Here is a 23,594-nt window from a genome sequence, read left to right on the forward strand (position 1 = left end):
ACCCATCTCCCTTCTAATCTATACTGTATGCTGCTAAAAGAGGTGGTCAACCTAATAAATAGTTCAGAGTATGAAAATCGCCTCAGAAACCTCTCCACTGCTTAATAAGGGAAGTCCATCATTATCTGATCTCACATTATAATCTCCTCCACAACTTCTCCCATTCGTTATTCTCTGATCCAGTTATTCTGTCCTTGAACATGCCACACAATAGCTCACCTTCATGCTTTGGCTCATGTTGTTTTCTTTGATGAAACCATCCTTTTAAAATCTTTTCAAATTTTTGAAATCATACTCATCCTTAAAAATCCTGCAGAAGTTCCAGAAGCTCCTTGAAATCTTCCCTAGTCCTTCTAGTCAGAATTAATTGTTCCTTCTTTTGTAGTCCCATAGCATTGCTTGTAATAATATTTAGCCCTTGCCTTGTATAATATGGAGCTAACATATATTGAGTACTTACTGTATGTTATGCTAGAGAATGAGCTAAGCTCTTGACAAACGTTATCTCATCCATTCCTCTATATTCAGTGAGAAAAGGACTAAGAACTATTGTTATCTTCATACATAGAGGTGGAATTTAGAGTGATTTATATGTCTTTTTTACATAATAAAAACTCATTCAAAGTACAGAACTTATCTGGTAAATTAATACCTACTATTCCAGTGCCTTCTATAAAGTAGACTCTTGCTAAATAAATTTTGCTGAAACAAAGAGGCTCTTTATTGGATGACCTCGCATTGGCCCAAAAGTCTTATCATCCATAAGAGGTTCATTCACTCCCTTCAGGAAACTAAGTCAGGTAACACTTATTGAACTCTTATTATGTGACCATTTATATATTTCACATAATCTTGGCCACAGGTTCTGTTATGTTTCCCATATTACAGGTGAGGAAACTAAGGTTTTAAGGAAGTTAAGTAACCCGCCTATGACCACACAACTAGTAAGTGTTAGAGCCCAAACTGGACTTATTGCTTTCTGTCTCCAGAACTAGATCTCTTAACCATTATGTTATACTGTCTTATAGAGCTAATGGTAATTGTAAGTGATTTCAAATTGGATGTGTGAGGTATATTTGTCTTTTCAAATTTATCTTCACTTTTTTCCTGGAGACATAGCTTCCCAGCTAGAGACTAAATTTCCTGACAATCTTTGCAGTTAGGTATAGCTATGTGGCAAAGAATTTTTGCCAATGAAATGTAAGCTTCAGAGATGTGAAGGATTTCCACATTACTTGTCGGAAAGAAAATTTTTTGCCTTGTTTCTCGTCTTTTTCTCTTTCTCAAGAATTTAAAACCAGGCAAAGCAATAAGTCATTTTTGATCATTTAAATAAAGGCAACATTTTAGGAATGACATATTAGCAAGATGAAATAAATCTAAGTCCCTTAACAGTTTTGTGGAGAAGATCTGCCCACTATCTATGTATGTGAAAGAGAAATAAAATTCAATCTTATTTAAGCCATTATATTTGGTGGTGGCGGGGAGCTAGGGGAGTTTCTGTTATAGCAGCTTAGCCTTTATTAACCTAATACACCATTTATTTCAAACTGATGCTAAGGATGCTTTTCTGGTGACAATTGGAAGCTTCTAATCGCCATATTCTCAGAGTAGAGACAGATGTGAACCAAGCAGTTACCTACGAACACATCAGCAGCAAACCAAGCATCAATGAATAAATTACAATGCTAATGACACAGTTAAAATGTTTTCTCTTCATGCTTTATGATCTCCAGTTTGAATCTCTTTCCACTGTACACTTCATTTATGTAACCAATATACTATAATAGCTTTCAATCCAGCCACAGGATGTTAATATTTTTCTTCAGCTAATATATGGCAAACACTGAGAATTTAATGGAATAACCAACTGGGTGACACTGAATATATTCTTTTCAGTTCACTAGATGCACACAGAGGGGAAGAACACTACCCAATCAGGGGATTACAAATGGGAAGACACCTGGCCAGATGATAATGAAGGGAGATAATACTCTCCCTTCTCCCAGTCTGGAGAAGGGGAGTAGGCACCAGAGGACTATTCAAATACTGAAGTGTCCAAATATGAGAACTGTCCAAGTGAAAAATCATCTTTATATGTGCCATGAGACAAGGTGGGACTTGGTTTGAAAGGCTAAAAACATTTGGGTTAGCAAGAAATCCAGGTTAAGAATGAGAGAATGAGAGGTGAGAGCAAGAAGAAAGGAAGGAAGGAGGGAGGAAGAGAAGGAAGGAAGGAGGAAAAGGAAGGAAGGAAAGGGAGAAGAAAGAAAGGGAGGGAGGGAAGGCAAGGAGGGAGAGAAGGAAGGAAAGAAGAAAGAAGTGGAGAGGAGAGAAAGTATTTTGGAAAAGAAAACACTACACAAGCTGGATAGGTAGGTTAATTTATATTCCTTTCTTAGAGGTCATAAAACTTTCCTTTGGTGCCTTCCTCTGCAGATGTGTGACACACCCAAAGGAAGTCTAAGCAGGGGCTCAATGACACAAGAATCACACCTCATCTCAAGGCCCTTCCAGCTTCTGGCAAGGCTTTCTGTGAACTTGATACTTATGCAGAGTTTTGTTCCTGAGGCAGGCATCTCCCTTGTACATGTAGGAAAAAGCCAGAGGTGACTTAGAAGCAACTTGGCTCCGAGGTCTAACTGGAGGGATTTTATATTTTCCAGTGGTCTGTTTGCCATGCCACCATCTATGCCATGGTAGCTAAACCTTGGGCGAGTTAGGGACTCCCATGTAAGTTTTCTCCTAGTCCATCAAGTAGAGCAGGAGATAGATTAGGCTATCCATAGACTTCCCCATGGCAAGTGCAGCTGGGGGTCCGTCCTATGGTAGAATATGCAGGCCAAGTCCTCATAAATATCCTTCAGGGATCTCCATATATATTCCGGTTTCCTAGTGAAGTCCATCATTACAACCTTCACTCCTTCCTGAAGAACTCAGCCTTTTCACTTTATGTACAAGTTTTTTCCCCAGAGAACTTTGGTGAGTGGCCCTGGCATGGGATTTTTTAGCTACAGCATTCTTAATGATGAATTTGCAATAATTTATACTGATGGTTCAAGAATGAGAATGTAAACTTCCATAGCCCAGTGTTTCCTGGAAAGACTTTCTCTTCCAGTAAATATGAAGTCTAACATGGACTCATATTTCACAGCTAAATGTTTTCTGGTTTGAATCATTTGTACTTTCAAAAGCATCACTGATAAAATGTTAAAGAGATACATTTAAACATTATTTAACAAACCAATCTCAAGAGTTTGTTTACAAGACCATGAGAGACAATAGAAGGATAGATTATTTACAAGCTATTAGGAGAACAAATGAGACAATTAAAAATATCTGATTAAGCTAAAAAGATAGGAAAACACAAAAGAACAAATAATAGATGGGACATGTAGAAAACAAATGGCAAGATGGCAAATTCAAACTCAAACATATTGGTAATTATATTCAATGTAAATGAGCGAAAAACCCCAAATAAAAGGTAACTTTGTTTGTTAATAAATAACAAAACATTGGTCAGGCCTGTAGTCCCAGCATTTTGGGAGGCCCAGGCAGGTGGATTGTTTGAGCCCAGGAGTTCAAGACCATCCTAGGCAACAAGGTGAAACCCTTTCTCTACTAAAAATACAAAAAAAATAGCTGAGCACGGTGGCCTGCGCCTGAAGTCCCAGCTACTCCTGAGGCTGTGGTAGGATCACCCAAGCCTGGGAAGTTGAGGTTGCAGTGAGCCAAGACTGTGTCCCTGCCCTCCAGCCTGGGCAACAGGAGTGAGACTCTGACTCAAAACAAAACAAAACAAAACAAAACCGAATATGCCACTCACACAAGACTTACCTTAAATATGAAGAAAATAGAAAAATTAAAAATAAAGATGGAAAAAGATATACAATGCACACATTAAGATAATGAAAACTAACAGTTATCTTATTCTGATGAAAAATGGACTTCAACACAAGATATTACTAGAGATAAAGAGGAACATTTTATAAGGACAAAGATCTAGCAAATTCAATCCTGAATTTGTGTGAAATAAATAACATAGGCTTACACTGTAGAAAGAGAAAAAAAATTGGCCAGGTGTGGTGGCTTATGCCTGTAATCCCAGCAGTTTGGAAGGTTGAGGCAGGTGGATCACAAGGTCAGGAGTTCAAGACCAGCCTGGCCAATATGGTGAAACTCTCTCTCTACTAAAAATACAAAAATTAGCCGGGCATGGTAGCAGGCACCTGTAGTCCCAGCTACTTGGGAGGCTGAGGCAGGAGAATTGCTTGAATCCAGGAGGCAGAGGTTTCAGTAAGCTGAGATCACGCCACTGTACTCCAGCCTGGGGGACAGAGTGAAACTCTGTCTCCAGAAAAAAAAAAAAAAAAGGGAAAAAATTAACAGAACTGAAAAATAGAAATAGTCATATCTACAATCATAGCTGTAAATTTTAACAAATCCCTTTCAGTAACTGATAGGCAAAAATTCAACAAACATATAGGAGATTTGAAAAGCTAGAGTAACAAACTTTATAAAATTTATGTACATAGAATTCTACATTCAGCGTCTGTAGAATACACATGCCTTTCCAATGTACATGCAACATCACCCAAAGAAACCATATACTTGGCTATAAAGCAAGTCTCAACAAATCTCAAAGGATGGAAACCAGGTAGAATACATGATCTAAATATAGTGGAATTAAGGATGATAACAATAGCAAAGAAACACTGGGAAAATCCCCAAATGTCTAGAAATTAAGCAATATACTTCTGAATAACCCCTTGGTATAAAAGCAATTACAATAAAAAACTTTAAAAAATAAATTAAACTAAATAAAAATATGACATATCAAACAGTGGGATGCAGCTAAAGTTGTGCTTAGAGGAATACATATAGTTTTAAAATCTATATATTAGAAAAAAAGGCTAAAAGTGAACAATTTAAGCATATATCTCTAGTAGCTAGAAAAATAATAGACAATTCTGGTAAAAATGGAAGGAAATAATAAAGATAAAAAGTAGAATAAATGTAATAAGAAATAAATACATAATAGAGAAAAATCAACAAGGACAAAAGCTGGTTCAAAAAGACCAACCCCTACCAATAAATTCCTACTAAGAAAACAAGACAGCCAAAGATTGCCAAAATCAGGAATGAAGAGAGAGGCATTTGTAGAGAAGACCTTCAAGCTTTTAAGGAAAAAATAATGCTAATTTTATACAAATTCCTTCAGAGAATTAAAAAAGAGGAAACAGTTTCCAGCTCATTCTGTAAGGTCAACAAACAGAACCTGGTAACCTTACAAGGATAACCAAACCTGAAAAATAACCTTACAAGGAAAGAAAAGCATAGGCCCATCTCTTCCATAAACATAGATTTTCAAAATCCTCAGCAAAATATCAGAAAATGATTCTTTGTGATCACTTTGGGTTTCTTCTGGGAATACAAGACCAGTATTTGAAAAACTATGTAATTCTTCACATTATCAGAATAAAGAAGAACACCCAAATGATCATCTCAATAGGTGCAGAAAAAGTATTAGATAGAATAAGCCCCCATTCTTGATAAAAATTGTTAGCAAACTAGGAATGGAAGGAAACTTTGCAAATTTAATAAAGTGTATCTCCAAAAAAAATCTAACTCCAACTCAGTGTAGAAATGTTGAAAGCTTTGGCTGGGTGCGGTGGCTCATGCCTGTAATCCCAGCACTTTGGGAAGCCCAGTCTGGTGGATTACCTGAGGTTGGGAGTTCGAGACCAGCCTTACCAACGTGGAGAAACCCCATCTCTACTAAAAATACAAAATTAGCCAGACGTGGTGGTGCATACCTGTAATCTTAGCTACTCAGGAGGCTGAGGCAGGAGAATCGCTTGAACCCGGGAGGTAGAGAAAAAAAAAAGAAATATTGAAAGCTTTCCCTGTGAGATTGCAAATGAAATAAGGACATCTGCTGTCACTTCTCTGTTCAGCATTGTACTGGGGAGGTCCAACCATGTACAAGGCAGAGACTGCTGGAGCACTCAGAAGTGGTGCAATCTCAGGAAAGTGTTGGCCCTTTGAATGGAGGAGCCTCAAATCCAGCAGCCTCTTCTTAGAGAGGTCTGTGGTCTCAACAGAGTTGCACTTACCAACAGGCATGAGAAGGAGCCTTAGAAAATCTCTGATAATATCTAGGATTGACAAGTAGCTCTGGGGACTCCTGAACGACCAGGAGAGAGAAAGGTGAGAAAATCCCGTCTCAGAGAGCTAAGAACATTCCTGAAGAACCTTAGTGGGTGTGAGAGGCATATAAGTATTGAAGTACAATTATGCACACTATTGATGCTTCCTCAGCTTTTAAGAACTATTTTTGTTTATTCTGTGTGATGTCCGGGCTTTCGTTGTACTCTACAGAGCAATGAATAATTTTTTAGTATTAGCACATCCTAAATATTGCATGGGACGTACTTATACTAAACAGCTGTTTCTTTGCAATTTATTTACCTGGGCATCGTGTATTTTATTTGCTAACTCTTGCAACTCTATTGATACAAGAATTATAAATAATATTGAAGAATTTTGATTATTATATAATTGCCATCACTTATCAGTTGCATTTGCATTTATATCTATAAATACAGATCTAAAAATGTAAATATTTTCTTTTGGTAAAATTTCCTTCTAATTTATTGTGGCCAGTGTGCCTCTAAATGCAGACAGAGTTTGTGTTGCTGGTAGACTGTTGAGTGGAGAGATTTCCCTAGGTTGCAGGGCACCAAGAAAAGTGTGATCTGAAAGGATATTTTACAAATGGAGAGGGAAGAGAGTTTATGGGTGCTCTGGGAACCTGGGTAGAGAAGAGGGGAAGCTGGGAAATTGGGAGCACCCAACAAGCTTTAGAGAACGGATTTTGAGCTACTCTTAATTTGTAATCACAGCAAAAATCAAACTTCCTTTTATTGCCTTTGCCCCCTGCTGGAGCTCATTAATTGTGATTGTTTTTGTCCACCTCAGCAAACACTGAAAGTGCTGTTCTATAGACACACCCTTTTCCTGCTCTAGCCAAAATTACTGAAAAAATCATCCCCTATGATTTTAACACTTACATTTGTTATGGAAGAGGCTGTGGTTTCAGTTCTGCTTTCTTTTCATTACATCACTTCTCTTGCCTGAATATATTTCCTGCCTGCATTTCAATTTTCTTTTTTTATCCATTTTATCCTTACTAACTATTGATTCCCTCTCTTGAACCATATTCATGTTCCCTCTAGTAGATAGTGATTTTTAAATATACATTGCCAATCTTCTCAACTTTAATATTTTTCACTAGCCAATTTTCAAACTTCTTTAAAATATGCATTTCTATAGGTACACATTTAACATGCCCAGGGCTACTTTTTATGCACTCTACCATGTACCCGACTGGACTGAGCATTATGTGTACTACATTCTCTTTCTGCACCTTCATAGAGAATATAAAACTCCATTCATAAACATGACTTACAATACATCCCGGGCACAACATTTAAGATTATTTGGTTTGTATGAATATATCTTTACTGAGGAAGTCCAAATAAACAGCCTAAGGAGTCAATGTCACCACTGAAAAGAATTTATTCAACATTCACTGGATGGAAAATGCTCAGAAGATTTGTGTTGTTTATACTGAATGAATTATAAAATGTGTGGTCCATAGAGAGCCGAGAGAGTTTATAGCAGAGTTCCTAGGACCCCCCTGAGAAAGCTTCCAGTTCATCTAGGCACCTTGTCTTAGCTTTATAAACATGAAGTTCTATATAAATAATACTGAAGAAATGCAAGACATGTTAGCATTAAAGCCCCTTCAGAATAAGCACAGAAGTTAACATTTTCATGTGCCTTTATTTTCTAATGGAGCAGAAAGTGTTGATCATTTTTTGCAAAATAGCTGATGTCTTGAAGCAAAAGCAGAAAACCAAATCACTACCTTCATCTGAATCACTGGGAAGTCTGAATTATCTGTGTTTTAAAGCAACAGTTCAATGACCTGATAATAGGGTATAAGCAACAGCTAAAGTAATGCGTGTGCATTTCCAATGGCAGCTACCTTAGACCAGTCTTAAGGGGCAGAAGTTAGATAATAGATATCATTTGTAAATAAACAGTGGACCTCAACCCTTAACATCTTTTTATCTCTCATTCTGTTAATTAGAATGTTTGAACCTCATTCTTTCCCTCAAAATCTAGTTGTAGCCCAGTTACCAGGAGAGCTACCAGATATCAAGACTTATTATAAAGCCTGAGTAATTGCGATGGTGTGGTTTTGGTGCAGGGAAAGACACACTGATCAATGCAACAGCATAGAGGGCCCAGCAATATCTCACACACGAGGCAATCTGATATGAGGAAGAGGTGGCATTGCAGATGACTAAGGAGGTGAGTGAGTGAGAGTGTCTCTCTCATTAAATATGTTGATTGAGATAATGGGCTATCTACATGGGGAAAAAAATGAATCCCTACTTCACATGATAGGCAAAAAAAAAAAAAAAAAAAAAAAAAAATCCCCAATAGATTGCACAAAGCAAAACTTCAAGACTTTTCGGAGACAAAGAGAATATCTTTATAAACTCGAGGAAGGAATAGATCTCTTAAAGAAGATACACACACATACAAATAAAAGTTTGATACATTTGACTACCTCAAGGCTGGGCATTTCTGTTTACCAAAGGTCACTCAAAAAGGAGTGGAAAGGTAAAGCCACCCAATGGGACAAAATATTCATACCACGCATAATTGGCAAGAGATTAACATTCAGAATTAATAGCAGACTATGATAAGTTGATAAGAAAGAAACTAACAGAAATTAGAAAATAAGCAAAAGAAATAAATAGTTCACTGAAGAGAAAACATACATCATGAATTAAACTGTGAAAAGATGCTCAACCTTATCAGTAATCAGGGAAATACAAATGAAAACTATAATGGGATTTGTTTTATATCCTCTTGATTGGCAAACATTTAGAATTTTGGTAGTACACAGTGTTGATGAAACTGTGGTTCAGTAAAAACTCTCATCCTCTGCTAGTGGCTTTATAAACAGATACAACCACTATGGAATAAAATTTCAAGCAATAGTTGAAAACCTTATAACCCAGAAACTCCACTCTGAATTACATAGTCCAGAGAAACTCTTGGTCACTGTATTCCTGGAGACACATACAAGTTGGCTCAGAACTAAATTGTTCATAATAGCAAACACAGAACAGCCTAAATGTTTATGAACAAGAGAAGAAATACATACACTATGGTGTATTTCTAATAAAGCACATTGTGGAGCAGTGAAAGTGAATGAAACTCAGCAGCTCCCAAACCACGAAAGAATTTCAGGAACATAATGATGACAAGGTGCCATGATTGCATATAACATGACAGCACTTCTATAAAACTCAAATATGAGGAAAACTAGGCAACACATTGTTCAAGGCTATGTACATACAGGATGTAATATTTTTAAAAAACAGCAAGAGAGTAAGTGCAAAATTCTCATAGTAGTTTTCTTCAGGAAAGGAGGTGGAGCACACCAGTAAACGTAATATAGTGGTTTAAGTTGAGTGATCAGGTCACAAGCTCATTTTATAATATTTTCAAAGTTTATATATGCTATATATATTCTCTTTCATGTATCAAATATTTCATTCATTCATTATCATCATCATCATCATCAGAGTCATCAAGGACTCTTGTAAGTTTCGTGATTTTTTTTTTTTTTTTTTTGAGATAGTCTTGCTCTGTCACCCAGGCTGGAATGCAGTGGCGCGAACTTGGCTCACTGCAACCTCCACCCCCTGGCTTCAAGCAATTCTTCTGCCTCAGTCTCCCCAGTAACTGGGATTACAGGTGTGCACTACCACATCCAGCTAATTTTTATATTTTTAGTAGAGACAGGGTTTTGCCATGTTGGCCAGGCTGGTCTCGCATTCCCGACCTCAAGTGATTCGCTCACCTTGGCCTCCCAAATGGCTGGGATTACAGGTGTGAACCACTGCGCCCGGCCAGTATCGGAGTTATTATTCCAACTTCCTTAACCTTTTGAGATCTAGGCCACGAGAGCTTCACAGAAAGGTTAGTTTCCGTTCATTCATTTTCTCAGAGGATTCCTTTCAGGGTCTATTTACTAAACCCTCCTCCTCCCTCTGCGCATTTTGCCAGTTTTCTGCCGTTCACTCTTCTCTAACCATTCCCCTGGATCCTTGGCCGAGACAGCCCCCTCAGGCTCAGGGATTCTCATGCACACACAAGCAAGTGGGCCATATCTAGTCTCCTACAACTTTAACCTCGATTCAAACCTTAAATCCCGCTGGCCTGGGAGGGGTGATTGAAGAGCAGCACACAAGTGTGGCAGCCTGAGATCCATAGAAGCATTAACAGAAAGGCCAGGTGAATAATTCTGATGCTTGAACCAAAGGACTTGACCACTTACTAATTCATTTAGCTAATCCTTAGAGCTATATTCCTAGAGTGCATACCTTTTTTAGCCTAGGCTTGGGCAGATTCTGAAAATAAGTTGGGATAAGATGAATAAAAGTTTATTGTCACATAATGCATTATCTGAACTTGAATTCATGGTGCCAAGGCTCTGTGGATTATTTAAACAGCATAGACTAAATTTTTATTGCATATTCCCATGATGAATTTTACACATGGGTCGTGGTAGATTGAATAATGGCTTCCATTTCTTCTCCCTTTCTTGTATGCATAGTTTTTGCCATGTTACTTTGCAGTTCTCTCCTCTAGAGGTATACATCCCTGCCCTTTGATATGGGTCCAGGCATGTGACTTGCTTTGGCCAATGAATATTGCAGGTGTGACACAAATGGAGGCATCACAGATATGCCACTGGTCCCAGTGGCTGGTCTCAGACAAATGAGAGCTCTACAGAGCAGACCTAATTTGGATCTGCAGCCTGGAGTCAAACACAAATGAGATCAGCAAAGCTATCCCAGCCAACCTGCAGATGCATTAGACTGAATACATGCTTGTTTATTGTATTCTACTGAGTTTTGGGTGGTTGACACAGCGTTATTTTGACACCATGTAACTGATACCCTAGTGTAAGAATTACCACAGCTTTTCAATGGACATTAAGTATTACAGGGACTGCTGGGCAGTAATGACAGTTTTCACCAACACATCATTATCCTTTCTTATCACCATCATTATTAGGAAAGTGTCAAGGGTACAAACTTTTGGTCAAAGGGTACAGACTTTCAGTTATAAGATGAATAAGTTATAGAGATCAAATGTACAGCCTGGTAATTAGAGATAAAATTATAATAGTGTTTTGTTTACTTAAAATTTGCCAAGACAGTAGATCTTAGCAAATTTGGTGAGTAGAATTCTTACCAAATACGAGGCGCAGAAAAGGTAACTAGATGAGGTTATGGATAGGCTTGATGGTGGTAATCATCTCACAACATATACATATATCAAAACAATACATTGTACACTTTAAATATATGCACTTTTTATTTGTCAGTTATATCCCAATAAAGCTGGGTTGGTAGGCGAGTGTCATTGCTGAGAACTCTGAAGCTGATTTTTTGAGTTTGACTCCTGACTCTGCTTCTTCATAACTCTGTAATCCTGGGCAAGTGACTGCTTTAAACCTTACTTTTCTTATCTTCTTACTGTGTCTACCTCTTGGGGCATTGGGGTATTTCCAATGCTTATTACCATACTAAAGGATCTGAGAAGTCCCACAATAAAGACAGCTTTAAATTTCTTTAATCTGGTTTAACTTTGAAATCCTTTGATTTGTAGAAAACTGTTCAGTATCTCATGGGACCCACATCACTTGGGACATGCTAGTGTGCAGCCGTTGAACAATGAATTTCAAATGTGGCTTAGTGTCAGCAACATAGTCAAATGCCTTCCATTGCAGGGGCCTTTGCTGGGTTCTAAAACATTTCCTTTCTAGCAACAATAAAATATCACTGCCCTTTTCTCATTTTCCGCTTGTATGATAATAATTAGCAAAGTCTTACCTTAACTCTCCAATTTTAAGCATTAAAACCTTTGGATAACTTCTCAAATGTAAGACAGAACTTGATCCATTTAAAAGTGGGAGATTAAAATTGAGATTTTATTGCCCACAGAATCACCAGTTTTTCATTGTTTTTTTCATGTCTATGTACACTGTTCCAAAAATGAAAACATCTCTGAGCTCTTGCCAAAGAACCAAATTCACATTTTCATCTGCCTGCTGAACAGTTTTACTAGCATCTGAAATTCAAAATGCACCAGTCATTAAATGGAACTATCCTTCCTAATTTATTCAGGAGGTTAAGACAATACCACTCTCACCGGGACCCCAGTGGAAATCCCAGAGTTATTGTTTCTTTTTCATGTCACTCTGTCTCCCTAATCCCGAGCGTTGCTGGGTCTTATAGATTTTACCCCTGTTCTATCCTTTATATCAGTCACCTCTTTTTACTTCTGTTATGATACTCAGGATCAGGAGGTGGCAAACTCTTTATGGAAAGGGCCAGATCGCAGATATTTTGGGTTTTGTGGGTCCATATGGTCTTGATTGCAACCACTCATCTCTGCCATTGTAGCTTGAAAGTAGCCACGGATGAAATCTAAATGAATGGGTATGGTTATGTTCCAGTAAAATTTTATTTACCAAAAAAACCCCCAGGCTAACTGAATTTGCCAACAACTGCTCTAGGTCATCCCTCTTTATCTCCACAACTAGAACTTACATTTGTTTAGGGATTTATAGGTGTGTGTGTGTGTGCGTGTGTGTGTGTGTGAGTGTGTGTGTATGTGTGTTAATGCTTTGCAAACTCCCACACATTGCACACTATAAATATTATCTTAGTTGGCAGAGAAAGAAAGTGAGATTTGGAGGAATTAAGTGACTTCCCAAAATCTCTCAGAGGAAGCGGCAGAGCCAGGATTCAAACCTAAGTTTTCTGCCCAAAAGTCTAACGCTCTGACAATGGAAATTATCTGGACCACTGTCTCCTGCATGGCCTCCTGGACTTTTGCTTCCATCCTCATCATTCAGCCTCATAGTATGACCACACCATTTTTCCAAGGCACAGCCTGCTTCATGTGATGCCTCTGCTTAAAGCCTTCAGTGGATCTTGATTTCTCCACTGTGTACAGACTCATCTAGTCTTCAAGACCTTCCACAGAACAGTAGAAATTGCTTTTCTGAAAATAACTACCTGGCTGTTGTGTTGAAATCCTACTTTGTACCCAAGGCCTACTTCATGCAGCACCTTTACTGTGAAGAATTTTCTACCCAACTATCATGAGTTGAGTTCTCATGGAAGCAGTCTCTGAGCTAAAGTTTCACACTCAGGAATGCCCTTGGCTCAACACCTGTGGAAGAGAGAAGAAGAAGAAAGCAGGAGCTACAATGAACCACAGATTCAGATGACATATGGAGAGCTCAGGAGCTGGAGTGGTCCTTAAGAAGTGTCTGGAGTGAGCCTAGGTCATCAAGCCTTTTATTTCCATATCAATCAGTCAGGGCTGTGGGCTTCTCAGGAAGGGGCATGACCTTGGACAAGGTGGCTCTCTGCAGATGGGACAGTCCCTGAAGGGGCTGACAGCTAAAGGTTCTATGCCCCCAGCACTCCCAGCAGCTGGGATGGGCACTTCACTGAAAGGGGATTATCACAGCATCCACCACATCAATCATATGTTGGATTTCTTTATAATCCCTTGATTCAACATTTCTTACACAATTTCCTATAATCTACTTTGTATTACAGTTTTATATATACTTGCATTTCTATATTTCCATAACTCTATATCCCTTCTTTGTGAGCTCCTTCAAGGATGTGGTATAGAAAAAGCATGGACTTGAGTCAGATATACCTGGGGTAACTGTCGGCTTTACCCGTTACTAGCTGTGTGAGCTTGGGCAAACCCCTTAACCTGACTAGGCTTCTGTTTCCTGATGTGGAAATCATAGTACCTATTTCACAGAGTTGCCATGAGAATAGCAGGAAATGACAAATAGGAAATGCTCGGTTTCATAGGAATGCTTGATAAATATTAGTTTTCTTTTTCTTGAGGGAAGAGACTCATTTTGGTGTCCTCTGGAGCAATTGTCATAGTGTCATAAACATAAATAACACTTGATACATCTTTGTTGAATTAAATCTTTGAAAGCTTCTTTAAATTCATTCTCACTACTGGTATGAATTCCTCATGCATAAAGGGCATATCCATATTGGAGCTAACCTAGAGACTTTGGAAAGAGGAAGACGTGAAAGAGAGTGAGAGATGGGGGTTAGGAGAGGGAAAGTAAAGGATCTTTTAAAATTTCTTTGTTTGTGTGGGCCTGAGTGTCTGTATATACATGAGACTATTGGGACCACTGAGTAAACACTTCATGAGTGTCTCTTGTTGAAAATCCATCACTTGAGAACCACAGGACAGCAACAGTCACAAAAAATTAACCAGGGTCTTTGTTCTCATAGTTGGCAGTGCTAATGACAGTTCTGGCCCTCTCCTCGAGGCTGTAATCTCTTTTGCAGCAAACAGCAGTAAATGTCAATTCTGAAAGCCACCCAGTTTGACAACAAATGATTTAAGCACTAAGGGTGACAAGAAGACTATATTTTATGGAGCCATTGGGCTGGCTTTGAGGACTTCCTTGCTGGCATTTTATATCAGATGGGCAAAAAAGCCTAGAGTAGCAGATGGGGAGTGTCAGCCTGGGAGGTTTCTTTCTTTCTGTTTTTTTTTTCTTTTTTTTTAACTCTCAGCTTACAATAAAGGGTAGAAACTGGAGCTGATTTGTTACTTTAAAAAAAGAATAATTTTGGAAATTCTCACGGTCTGTATTAAGTGTAAAGCAGTTATTCCAGAGAATGATACCATCTTAGCCTCAATTAGAAGCTAATCATGCATCTTAGATGCTATTACTTGTAAATTTCCAAGAAACCTCTGAGGTTGGAAGCAATATCTTTATTTATCTGGAAATTCATTATTATTTCAGTGGAATATTGTCAACTGAATTTTTCCAAAAGAGCCAAAGCTTACTAACATGCGATGGCTCTTATCACTGTTGTTGCCTTGAATGCAAAGCCACAGCAGGCTATGATCTTCACAAAGGTGCCCAGCCACAGAGGTGAATGGGGATTGGAATCAAGTCGGTGTTCAGGAATCAAGCTCTGACTGCCTCCAACACAACGAGGCCTCCTTTTCTAAAATCTCAAATGCTTCCATGGAGGGCAAATAATTTTCATAATTCAACTTCTCTTTATTATGCATAAGAGTTCAGAAAAGCTCAAAGAAAAATTGATGCCCCATCGGGAGGAGAAGAGGAGGGAAGTGAGTGTAGTAATAAAAGGCCAACACAAGGGATTCCTGTGGTATTGGAACTGTTCTGTATCTTGACTGTAGGGGTCATATACAAGTCTACACATATGATAAAATTGCTTGAAGCTTAATACAGACACATGCACAAATGAGTACAAATAAAATGAGAAATCTGAGTAAGATTGATGTAGTGTATTGATGTCAATGATCTGGCTGAGTGATTTTCCTATAGCTTTTCTAAGATACTACCATTGGAGGTAACTGGGCACAGGTCACATGGGGTCTTGATTATTTCTTACAACTGCATGTGAATCTACAATTACCTCAAAATTAAAAAGTTTAATTAAAAAAACAGATGCTCCAGGCCAGGTGTGGTGGCTCAGGCTGGGTGCAGTGTCTCATGCCTGCAATCCCAGCACTTTGGGAGGCCGAGGTGGGAGGATCACTTGAGGCCAGTAGTTCAAGACCAGCCTGGCCAACGTGGTGAAACCCTGTCTCTACTAAAATCACAAAAATTAGCTGGGCATGGTGGTGCACACCTGTAGTTATAGCTATTCAGGAAGTTGAGGCACAAGAATCGCTTGAACCTGGGAGGTGGAGGTTGCAGTGAGCTGAGATCACACCACTGCACTCCAGCCTGGGTGACAGAGCGAGACTCTGTCAAACAAACAAACAAAAAAAAAGAGTTCCAGACTTCACAACAAGCTATCCCTTTTACAGGGTGGTCCTCTTCCTATTTATGGCAAAGCTTCAACTTTCTCAGCTAGTGAGAAAGGATGAATGGCTTATCCTATTTTATTAACAATAACACAACTTGGCAAGGACCAGAGGGAAATGATTCTTAATCACTGTCTGTGTGCATTATAACCACCTTATCAAGAAGATTTTTCCCATTGACATTTAAGAGAGAATATAAATATGGGTGTGTATGTTTTAAGTAAGTCCCAAGAGGCAGAAGCTTGAGATTACAAATCTTCAGAAGTGTTTTAATAGTCTGTCAAACTCAGTTGACAATGTTTTATCAATTATGGAAGCTATTTCCATAATGATAAAATTAATGGTTTAGAAGGAGATGAAGAATTTCTTTGACCTCTAAGCACAAAAGACATCCCAGGGGTTGTGCAGATAAATCAAACCCAGTGTTCCCTCTGTTAATGAAGAGAATCCATTTCAAGAGTGTACTTCTATTCCAGAGACATCATTAGCAGGGGAAGGAAATAACAAAGTACAGGGAAAGTTCCAGGGTGTCAGATAAAAGGCAGCCCAGATTAAGAAAATATTAAATGCTAACTAAAATGCAATCAAACATCACCAAAAACACAAACTACACTGTGGGGATGGCAGGGATTCTGGATTTCATGCTGTCTGTATTTTCAGTTTGAATAAAGGATTTCAGGGACAGAGAGACATTCCTGGGGAGAGTATTTTTATCTCCCCTTTCTTCACTCTTTCACAACTCCACACTCAGCCCATTTTATTTTTCCCGGAAAAATAAAACTGTAGGCACACGGACAATGCGCCCTTCTGAAACCTCATCAAGGAACCCGTTTTTAGATGCTATTAGTGCACCACAGTCCCTTTCCCTATTCACTTCTTAATTCTGCGTGTTTTTCTTCCATGCCTATTGTCTCTTTCAGATTTATTTAGTAGTGTTCCACCCATGCTGGAGGAAACTTAAGGATGGGTGCTTTTATCCTTTAAGTAGCTTTAAAGTCAAATAAATGAATACTCATTACATGAATCTGATGTATAATAACACTTTTTATTTTCCTAAGCTATTTCAGAGAGAGGTGATATCCCTCACACAGAAAGCACTAAATTCCCTTATGCTTCTGTAGTAAAACTGATGGCTTCATTGATTATTGTTAATACTAGCTATGCACTGGGCCAGTGAGTTTCTCTAGATCAACCAAACACGGAGCCTTTCATACAAAACCTCACGAGACAGGGCTGACACCTGTAAGAGGCAAAAGGCAGTGAGTCTTCCCTGTTGTCAATATGAGAATTACAGAAAACTTAAATTTTAATCTTTGAAGGAAATGTTTCTTTATTAAGTGGGAATGCAGTCGTGTATTGCTTAACGTTGGGGCTATATTCTCAGAAATGAATCAGGTGATTTTGCCATTGTTTGAACACCATAGAATGTACTTACACAAACCTCGATGATGTAGTCTGCTACGCACCTAGGCTGTAGGGTATATATAGCCTATTGCTCCTAGGCTACAAACCTGTACAGCATGGTACTGTACTGAATACAGTAGGTGATTGTAACACGATGGGAAATATTTGTATATCTAAACATAGCTAAATATAGAAAAGGAACAGTTAAAAAAAACTGTACAAAAGACAAAAAATGGCACCCCTATATAAGGCACTTTTCATGAATGGGTTTGCAGAACTGGAAGTGCCCTAGGTTACTCAGTGAGTGAGTGGTGAGTGACTGTGAGGGCCCAGAACATTGCTATACACTACCGCAGACTTTATAAACACTGTACACTTAGGCCACATTCAATTTATTTAAAAATTGTCTTTAATGATTTAGTTATTATAACTTTTCTACACTATAAAGTTAACTTTTTAAACTTTTTGACTCTTGTTATAATACGTAGCTTAGAACACAAACATACTGTATAGCTGTACAAAAATATTTTCTTTATATCCTTGTGCTATAGGCTTTTCTCTATTAGTTTTTTTTAAAACTTTTAAAACTTTTTAAACTTTTTTGTTAACAACAAAGACACAAATGCACACATGAGCCTAGGCCCACCCAGGGTCAGGATCATGGTCGCCAGCTCCTTTGTCATCTTATGTGGTTTTTCGTCGACTGAGATGTCATCATTCAGCCCACGACTGTAGCAGGGTTCAACAGTTTGGTTCCGGATCGTTCAGGGGTCTCCTGATATTGGTCAGAAAGAACTCAACAGGGCTATTTTGTGAATAAGCTTTATTCTTTTGGAGACTTTGACCAGAAATCATTTGTATTCATACCATGTAAGTTGTCCTTTATCTAGCAAATTTGTGTTTTGGATGAAGATCTTTGAGGACACAGACCATTTATCTTTGTATCTTTTACAAAAACCTATCCCAGTGTATACATGGTAACTGCCTGAATTTCCACCTGTGTGTTTGTGTTTTTCTCTCACGCTGTCTCTTCCTGCTCCACACACCCACTGCGACCCTCCGATGGATTCCCTTTGCTCTTCAGCTCTAAGGATAATGGCTAAAGTCATCAGCACAGCTGTCGAGGCCCTGTGTGATCTCTCTTACCTCCTTTTGCAGCCACCCTGACCCCCATCAACTCCCCAACCCCACGGAAAGGGCAAATCACGTCCTCATGGAAGTCTTCCCTGATCTCTTTGAGCAGCTCATCCCCCAGTGAAAGGTACTCAGAGTACATGCACCTTTCCTGGCAGCCCCATTAAATGGCAATTTTACGTCTATTTGTGAGCATTAAAATTTAGTTCCTGGCCCCCTCACTAGACAGTAACTTTCCTGGTGGCAGAGATTGATTTTATTTTCTTGCTTTGCCATTAAATCCCCAGCACCTAACATCATGCGTAGCACATAGTGAGCGTCCAATAAATGTTTGTTAAATGGATGCATGAAAACACGACACAAAGGTACCTTATTGTTGGCCAGGTCTGGAAGTGAGGCGTGGGGGAGAAAAATCATAGAAGGGAGTATGGGCAAAGCAGAGAGATGGGGACTGCATGGCATATCTAATTACTCTACATAACAAGGAAAGAGCATGAAATTACATCCCAAACGCAAGAGAATTGCACAATGTAAATTCAACACACGTGGAGATTCAGGGACAATGTCTCAGTTAATTCATTTTACAAAAGATTTCTTAAGCACCTACTAGGAACTGTGCTCAGTGGTAGGGGCACTGTGATAAACAAAACAGCCTAAGTTCCTGCTTAAGGGGGATTGAGTTTTATATTTGCAAATAAATATTTAATCTATAAATTGGGGTAGACCTATGTAGAAAAATTAAGTAGAATGAGAGGAAGTGCATATTGAAGGTACTATTTTAGATAGGGTAGTCAAGGAAGGCCTCTTGCCAAGGTAACATGGGGCAGAGACCTGAATGAGGGCAGGGGGGAGCCTTGTGGATCCTGGGGCGACAGTGTTCGGGGCTGAAGGAAGAGCGATTTCAAAGGCTTGGAGGCAGCGATGTGCTTGGTAGAGGAGCAGGTGGAGAGGAATGCCTTCTTCAGATATGGGATTGTTCATGCTTAGCACTCTCTATCAGTCTCTCCTTCTTCCTTCATTGGATAAGTTCTCTTATGCCTGGTCAGGAAAGGCTCTGCTCGTGCAAGCTATGAGGAGTCCTTGTATCCCATGTAAAGGTGCCCAGCAAACAGGAACTGTGGGGGAACTTGCAGCTGATTCTGTCTTGACCTTTACTTATTAGTCATCTACTTTTCCCCAGACTGTTCTCATCTCACACTTTATGCCTGACTGCCAGCTCTGCCCCTGCCTTCTCTTGACTGCGACCCTCACTTAGGGCTGTTAGGTTGACCTGACCTGAGAGCAGGTTCTCCATGGCACAGACTCTGCTCTTCAGGGTGCCTCCATAGACTTTGTTGGGTTCCTGGGGCACAACCAGCATGGGTTAGCCATTAGCAATCCTTGCCAAGGTGCTCTCTGATAGACTTACAGTGTTAGCCCTCCAGAAATTTCAATGTCAAAAATACTGAGTAATTTTGAAATTCTCAAACCCAAAGGCTTGCCTTTTAAATGGATGCAGAAGAGATTTCCATACAGAGGAGGCGGCTGCCTCTGCTCAGCATACTTAAGCCACATCCCTGATATGGTCTCCATGTGATTAGAACACTGAGCTGACTAACAATGTCATTAACAGTCCTGTTATCTCCTGGGAGAGGGAATTCACAGTGATGATGGCTCCCTGGGTCTTTTCTGGATGATACGCCTGTAGAAAAGGGCGTGGAAGACAAACATCAGCACCCTCTCCCTCAGAAGTATACAGTAATGCTCAGTGACGGCTTGGAGTCTCACTGGCCAAGTTCTGTCTTTCCTCTGGAATGCGATGAATGTTTGCATTTTTCTTAGGAAGACACTGTTAATCTCAAGAGACATAAAATAACATGCAGTTCCATGGTAGTTTAGCTTTTAAGAAATGCAACGAATCATTTCTAAGCGGTGGTGGAAAGGATTGTAACAACGGTGGAGATGGAGAAAGTTATGAAGCCACTGTTCTTTATGATTGCCCTAACATGCTGTTAAAATAAACTCAAATATTGTAACAAAGAGAAATAATACTGCCTCCTTCCAAACTTGGATAGAACAGAAGGAATTCCTTTATACCTCTAAGGGTTTTTACAAGATCCAGTTTACAAGCATCAGCTATTAAATTACAGTCAAGAGCTTAGTTTCCAGATATACATAGGCTGCAAGCGTGCAATTGAGAAGAACAATAGAATTTTCTTGTGGTCTTTCTGCTAGCAATGGTATGTCTTCCATGATTAGAATCATTGGATTATTGGTAGAAAGGACCTCTTTTGACACATTTATTCCAGCAAATAGTTGGTTACTTGAACAACAGTTTCTATTATAAGACTTACTAACACATCAAACCAATATTGAGTAAGCCTTGGTAAATGATACCTTACCCTGGCGTCTACTCCTTTGTTCATGTATCTAATTTGTCCTATTTATAGTGTTGAGAGATGAAGGACTTTTAACAGGATCTTTATTTGCTGATTAACTCAAGGCAATGGTAAATGTCAATCACCACATATACCCTTTCTGATACATATGCAAACACAGAGAGAAAGTATGCTGGGAATTTAAATAATAAAAGTTCCACACTTACTCATTCAGTTGATGATTACTTTAATGTATAAAATGAATATAAATAAGAAATCAAAGTGTAGATGGGTTGAACTTTGTGGTGGGCATGTCCTCATTTCTGCCTGCCCTTTTCTATCTGCACTCCCATTTCCTTCAAGGAAAACAGATCTCCGTGGAAGCCTCCTAGCAGATCTGTGGTGTGAGAATGCATTTGGCTGAAGTTGGCCAGAAAATGTTTCTTCAGCTTTTAACCAAGGATCCTAACTGGTGTATACTTTATGAAGAACAAGGAAAAGAAGTAAATAAATAGACCAGGCACAGTGGCTGACACCTATAATCCCAGCACTTTGGGAGGCCAAAGCGGGTGGATCACCTGGGGTCAGGAGTTCAAGACCTGCCTGGCCAACATGGTGAAACCCCGTCTCTACTAAAAATACAAAAATTAGCCGGGTGTGGTGGCAGGCACCTATAATCCCAGCTACTCGGGAGGCTGAGGCAGGAGAATCTCTTGAACCTGGGAGGCAGAAGTTACAGTGAGCTGAGATGGCACCATTGCACTCCAGCCTGGGCAACAAGAGCAAAACTCCATCTCAAAAACAAAACAAAACAAAACAAAACAAAAAAACAAAAAAAGAAGTAAGTAAAGAGTGATCAGAATTTAAGATATACTTAATAATTATGAACCTGACGAAAAACTAAAAAATTAATTCTGCTCTATATTCCCCAAGTTGATCTAGTGGGAAAATAACTTTCCACTGAGGCAAATTCTATTCAGGCACGTAATTATCTTCCCCTCTACAATGACATTTTCTTTAGTTTCCTCCCTGTAAGTAGCAGATAGGAAAAGAACATATTTTAACATCAACAAACAAGGTGGAAATAAATGGGTTAATGTTCGTGCTTCGTCTTAAATGTCTTGGATAGAAAGTGCTCTGTTAGGACAGCAGGTTATGATTACTGACTGCTCACTGGGGATGAAGAGGAGAAAAATCAATAGTCATAACTTCCCTGGTCAATAGTGTTTTCTAAATCCCTATGTAGTCTGACCTGAGTTATTTCACTTTTTAAAACTGAGAGTCGTGAACAAAAAAATTATCATAAAATAGCATGCTTCTAATATTTTAAAAGACTACTTCCTACTTATTCTCCTCTGTTGTGTTCTCATTCAAGCCCTGTGTGTGCAGCCTGTCAGTGACAAGGAGAGTGAGTCTTTGGGTCCTTTCTGTATCATCAGCATCAGTATTGAGGCTGAATGGGCTGGAACCAGGCAGATCCAGCAGTGTGGGGAACAAGCTGGTTCCCTCCCAACCCAAGCACATTTAGTTTGCCACTAGAACACCTCCCCGTGGGCTACTGAGATAATGAGCCATTTCCTCCTAGTGTTATTTATTTCAGATCTATGCAATGTTAGATGTAAACAGTCCTTGTGAGACCCTTTGGTTTAATCCTGTCACATTTTAGAAAAGAAAGCAGAAGCCAAAGAGAGGTAGAATCTAGTCTAAAATAACATGACTAGTTTGCACATAGGAGAGAAGACTGGAGTTCTATTTCTAGACATGACTTTTAGCCTTTAATGGGAACCACTGAATTTGTCCCACAGAACTAAGTTTGAGGCATGCTGTAGTGGTCACTGCTTTATCTAGTGAAACCAGACATTGATTTTATATTGCAGGCAACGCTGTCCCGTAGAGCTTTCCGTCACAGTGGGAATAGTCCACCTCAGCACCATCCATGTGGCCAACGGGCACCTAAATTGACGAGTGTGACTGAGGAACCGAATTTTCTTCAACTTTGTATTGTACAAGCGCAGAAAACCCTGTGCACCCTTCACCCGGCTTTTCCTGATGTGAACATCTTACAGAACCCACTCAAATGAAGACATGAACCTTGGCACAATGCTATTAACTAACCCACAAACTTTATTCAGGTGTCATCAGTTTTTCTACTACGGTCATTTTTTTCTGTTCCAGGATCTAATCCAGGACCCCACATTGCATGTGGTCATCATGTCTCCTTAGTCTCAAAGAACTGAATATTTAATTGGACTTCATTTTAATTTAAGCGGCTGCCAGTGGCTAGTGGCTATTAAACAGGCAGTGTGGCAGGAGTGGACAAACCCCTTCACATCCATTGCCTCCATGAATGCCGATGGCAACCCAATAAGGAGGCATCGTTACTTCCAAGCTGCAGAGGAGGAAAGTGAGGCCCAGCCAGGCGGTGACTCACCCTGTCACGTCACCAGTGAGCAGCAAAGTGGTTGAAAGCATCCAGGGTTTTCTGACCCTCGGCTGCATGCATTTTCTACTTTGCCACAGCTGCCTTCCCCAAGTGACACATGTGACTTAGAACTCACAGGAGACACTGCTGTAACATTTATTACTAAGATATGTGGAAAAATCTATATGTCTTAGGACATCTTTTAAAAAGCAAACAGCCCTCTGGAGTGGCAAAGGTCTCACTATTCTGGAAGAGCAGCTCCTCCTCTC

The 23,594-nt window shown here is 39.3% G+C and overlaps 1 pseudogene; it reads left to right on the top strand.

Annotated features, from left to right (window-relative positions):
* The window catches only part of LOC129041534 (tigger transposable element-derived protein 1-like), a 35,025-nt pseudogene extending 11,656 nt beyond the window's left edge, over positions 1-23,369 (top strand).
* Positions 23,370-23,594: the final 225 nt, after the last annotated feature.

This window comes from Pongo pygmaeus, chromosome 6 (genome assembly GCF_028885625.2).
Source record: "Pongo pygmaeus isolate AG05252 chromosome 6, NHGRI_mPonPyg2-v2.0_pri, whole genome shotgun sequence".
Lineage (NCBI taxonomy): Eukaryota > Metazoa > Chordata > Mammalia > Primates > Hominidae > Pongo > Pongo pygmaeus.